The following is a 5,610-nucleotide window of genomic DNA, read 5'->3' on the forward strand; positions in this document are numbered from 1 at the left end:
ACACACAGTGCATTGCACCCTTCTGCGTATGGGGCTGCATAGCCACAGAGCGGTTAGAGTGCTAACCGTCCACCGTCAAAAGCGGCTACAGCAGGCAGGCAAGTGTCAGCTGGACATGGAGCAATGGAAGAAGTTTTCCTGGTCTGATGAGTCCTGTTTTCTTTTACAACACATGGAGACCCATGTATGTGAGTGTCACTACTAAGCCAAGCTGTTTTTTTCCTAGATTTTAGCTTGACCAGGCTAAGTAGCCATGTTTTTATTTGTATTTTTAATCTCTGTTTTAAGTGTTACTCCACAGAGCTCCTACTCTGACTGGCCTAATATACAGACTCTTTATTTCTTTAGAGTATTTTTAAATCTACCAAGATACTTTTCACCATGCCTCCACTCAGCTCTCAAGCAGGATGTGATGGCTGTGTACAGCTAAGCCAAAATATTTTAGAGCTTAAAGGAAGAGTTTCTGTACTATATCTAATAAAAGAAAACAAGGATCTTCCTGACTCTTTGCTGGCATCAACACAGGTGATTACCAGCAGGTTGGATGGCAGTATCCCCCCAGACTAGGCCAAGGATCAATGGCCTCTGCTAGTGACTAAACCCAAAGCTAGGGAGGTAGGCGTGCTGCTTCACGCTGGACCTGGCTTAGCCATGGTCCGCTGCCTGTGGGGGTATATGTGGTGCTAGGCGCTCTGCCAGCCACCTGGAATCATGAAAAGCCCAGCAGAGTATTAGGTTCTCTGTGCTGGAAGATACACAACTCCTTCCTCTACTATCCACTTGGCAGACAATCAGCCATCAGCACTGTGCATCCAAGTGAGCTCTCCAGCTGATCACTTCACCCCAAATCTGTCCTGGAACCACACTGGACAGAAAACCTGCCGCTCCACCTCTCAGCTGGAGGGTGCCACATGGCCGGCCCACCAATCCCTTCAGCTGGATTCGGCTGGGCAACAGAAATGCACCCCCGCTGGTCCTCGACAGACAGCCTGAGTGCCACCGCCCGCCTGTGAACAATGCTAAGCAACCCACCGACTACACCCTGCCACTGGACTCTGCTGGGCAGAAGGAGCACCGCTCTCCGCATCTGGATATTGCCGCATAGTGCTCACCACCCCCAACCGCAGAATGCCGAGCAACACACTTATCGACCATCTGCATCTCAGGATCCTCTCAGACAACTGGCCCACCAACCCCCACCAACTACTTTGATAGTAGATGATTCTATTATCACAAACATTAAACATCACACAGCCGTTTTTTACTTTCCGGTGCAGAAGTCTCGGGCATTACATTGCAGCTTCCTTCTCTTTAAAGAGATACCATTCTATGCAGAAGGTAATCATACATGCTGGATGCAATGATATCAGAGCTCAAAGAACTGTTGAAAAGAGATTTTACATCCTTATTATCTTCTATAATAAGGAAAATGGGAAAGCTGTTTTTATCTCTGGCCCAATCCCGCCCCTGGGTAGAGGTGCAGGACATTTTAGTCACATTTTAAACCTTCATAGCTGGCTTCAAAAAACTCGACTATGTACTGGCTTGACTTTTATTGACAATTTTAACCTCTTCTGGAACCGGCCATCATTCTACGGATTTGACAGAATTCATCCCAGGCTTGGTTCACAGGTTTTAGGACACAACATATTTTACTGTTTTCAAGTCTAGATGACCATGCAATACCAAAAACATTTGACATCAAGACAGTTGCATCCCCTGAAGCAGTGGCCTCTTCCAGCAAGATAATGCACCCTGCCACGCACAACATTGTTTGTGAATGGTTTGGGGAACATGACAGAATTCAAGGTGTTGTCCTGGCCTCCCCAGATCTTAATCCAATCAAGCCTCTGTGGCATGTGCTAGAACAACAAGTCTGATCTGCAGCAGCTCTCTCTCTCTCAACTTGCAGGATATCACAGGACACCTTTAGAGATTTTGTAGCGTCCAAGCCTCGGTGGGTGAAATTTTTGCCAAATCAAATAAAAATATTTCTTGACTTCAGTATCGCTGCTTGATCTGTGCCCACTGGTAGGGGATGGATAACTTTTAAATAATAGGATAACTTTTAAATAATATTAAATGTGTAACCAGATACCTTTTCTGTGTGCAAACTTCACCAAATAGTCATTTTTTTACATTATGCCTAGTGCTAATCTAAAAATTCACAATTAACTGTAATTTTGAGGCCATGGGTATTCTGTATGCACATGGGTAGGAGTAGTTCTAAGTACACAAATATGCTCACACACAAGAATAAAATCATCTATGCCAAAAAATGTGCATGTGAGGTTTATGCATGAAAATGTGCATATGCACAGTGGTTTGGTGAACAATACATGTTGGTGGTGCAGTATGATAGTATGAGGAAAGGTTTCCTGGCACACATTAGAACTGCTTTTAAAGGCGCCCACACTGCCAAAGCCAAATCATCGCCCCCCCAAGCCTTCACGGTTGTCATCCTCCCCCTGCGGTCATCACAGCCTTTAGTCTGAGCTCTGTGTTCAGGCCCAGACTTCCTGCCAGCTCTAGTGGCCATCATCGGAAGCCACGGGATGTGTGCCTGGCACATAACCCCATCAAACAACTCAGGCCAGGGACATGGTCCGAGTCAACACCCCCCACCACCCGAGGAAAAGACCAAACACAGGGTGAGAGAGCAAAACTGCGTTCAGGGTAAAGCCTCGGAAGTCTGGGGAGGCTGTGCCAGCAGCAGGCACAGGCAGGGCTGACGTCTTTGGGTGCAGACAGGGTTACATCGATGTCCTCAAGAGTGTGGAGGCAGGGCTCAGGACTCAGGCACTGTCTCCCCCAGCCCTTGTGGTTGTCAGCCCCCAGCACTGATAACAGCTTTGCTGTGCCGCACGTTAGCTGCTCATTTCAAGTGAAAATTTAAGGTGTTAAGGTTACATAAACTGGATGTCTACAATTTTTTTCTGTGACATAATGTTGGCTTCATTCTACATATTAGGCGCATAATGTAACTGCCGCACCATTTAAGGTGGAACAGAAAATTGTATGTGTTGGAATGTTCTGGAATGTTTGCTCTGTAATGTTCTACACTCTGAAAACATGTAGGTTATACAGATCCTGTCCACCAATCAAGCTAATGTTACCATAGAGTTTTCTAGTGGCTGTATCTACGGTTTCCCCATATTTTTCATGGTTATTTTGGTCTGTTTTACTTGGTTTCCATCCACCTGTGGGGTTGTAGCTGAAGCAACAGTGACAAGACAAGCAATATCAGAGTGTAGTTAGAGTTACAGCTTGCCTACCAAAACGGTGGCTAAAGACTAAAAGATGTGCAACACTAGCATGAAAGTTTGTGCTGCATTGAGTTCACATCTCAACCACAAGATATACCTCTGCATATACAACAACCATGTGACTTGTAGACACACCACAGAGGGTCTGTCACAATCTCACTTCTTTAGTGAATTCACAGGTCAGTTTCAAATGCATTCTCATTTTCTAACACAGTGATACACAGATCAGCACAGAGGCACTGGCAGGTAATTTAGGCTGCCTGAAAACTTTACTTACAGAATCCCTGCCTCACCTCATTTCCCTTAGCAGAATCCATCACAACATTAAAATATGCCAACATTTTCTTGACCTTACTCTGTTTTGTTATAGCTCCATATTTCTTTAACCTCACATCAATATACTGTATTCAGCTGGCTGGATTTTTGAAATGCTTCTCCAAAGCAGCTGTAGCAAAACTCTGTCTCTTTGGGGCTCTTGGAATAATCCTAATCTCCTAATCCCATTTATGGCACACCTATGCAGTTCTGTCTGTTATTAATCTCTGTACCAGAGGTGACTGTTTTTGACTGTATTGCCAGTCCTTACTACAGTTGCTGCTCATCCCTCTCTCTCTCTGTTCCCTTTCCGCTCCTTTTAAAAGGTGGCCACACTGCCAAACCCAAATCAGCCTCCCCCCGCGGTCATCACAGGCTTTAGTCTGCGCTCGGTGTTCAGGCCCTGCCTGCCTGCCAGCTCTTGCGGCCGTCATCAGAGCCTGGGTGACAGGCGCCTGGCACATACCCCTATAATCCCAACTCAGGCCAGGGACATGGTCTGAGTAAACACCCCACCCTCCCCCGACGAAAGACCAAACACAGGGTGGGAGAGCAACACTGCACTCAGGGTAAAGTCTCGGCAGTCAGGGGAGGCTGTGCCGGCAGCAGACACAGACAGGGCTGACGTCTTTGGGTGCAGACAGGGTTATATCGATGTCCTCAAGTGTAGGGAGAGGAGGGGAGTAGGGCCCAGATGGCTTCCTCCTCTGCTGTGGAGACAACCACTGCATGTCTGCGTCCTTCTCCCACTAGAGACCGATGCAGCAAACACTAACTTTATTTTCATATGAAAAATACAAAAAAAAAAACCAAACAAACCCCAAACTCACCACTTTTCCTGTGGCTTCCAAGCTAGACTTTTCCGTTCTTTACTCTCTCACATTCAAGTTCCCCAGCTCGCCAGTCCTTACTACTGCTGCTCATCCCTCTCCTCTTTCTGCTCCTTTTAAAAGGCATCCATGCTTCAAAGCCAAATCAGCTTCAGCTGGCTTTCATGAAGGGCAGCGTGAGCATCTGAGCTGAGAAAGAAAGAGAGTTCACTGGCCCTGCCCCTGCTCCACAGCTTCGACCACTGGAATCAAACATAAGGTCTATTAACGTGGCCTACTGCAGGAACAGAGAGACGGTGTCCAGGAGGCAGGGCTCAGGACTCAGGCACCGCCCCCCCAGCCTCTGTGGTTGTCAGACCCCAGCACTGATAACAGCTTTGCTATAAGCAATATCAGAGTGTAGTTAGAGTTACAGCTTGCCTACCAAAACGGTGGCTAAAGACTAAAACCTGTGCAACACTAGCATGAAATTTTGTGCTGCATTGAGTTCACATCTCAACCACATGGTATACCTCTGCATATACAACAACCACGTGACTTATAGACACACCACAGAGGGTCTTATCTGTCACAATCTCTTATTGAGCTCACGGGTCAGTTTCAAATGCATTCTCATTTTCTAACACACAGTGATACACAGATCAGCAAAGAGGCACTAGCAAGTAATTTAGGCTGCCTGAAAACTTTACTTATAGAACCCTTGGCTCATTTAATTTCCCTTAGCAAAATCCGTCACAACATTAAATTATGCCAACATTTTCTTGACCTTACTCTGTTTTGTTACAGCTCCATATTTCTTTAACTTCATATCAATAAACTGTGTTCAGCTGGCTGGATTTTTGAAACGCTTCTCCAAAGCAGCTGTAGCAAAACTGTAACTGGAAGGGTTACAGAATGGAAGATGCTTTGCTGCAGGCGCTATATCTAAAACTAGTCTTTAATTATTATTTAATGAATGAAGCATTTCAGACTGGCGACCTGTCCAGAGTGTTTCCTACCTTAGGCCCACTGAGCGCTGAGATAGAGTCAAGCACCGCCTGCGACCCAGGAGGATAAACGGCTTAGATCATGTGTGATTGTGTGTGAAGCATTTCAATTAAAAATCTTTCATTGAGCAAAAAGAGTACAATCTTTGGGGAGTCTCTTTGGGGCTCTCGGAATCATCCTGATCTCCTAATCCCGTTTACGGCACACCTATG

This window comes from Colossoma macropomum, unplaced genomic scaffold (genome assembly GCF_904425465.1).
Source record: "Colossoma macropomum unplaced genomic scaffold, Colossoma_macropomum, whole genome shotgun sequence".
NCBI lineage: Eukaryota > Metazoa > Chordata > Actinopteri > Characiformes > Serrasalmidae > Colossoma > Colossoma macropomum.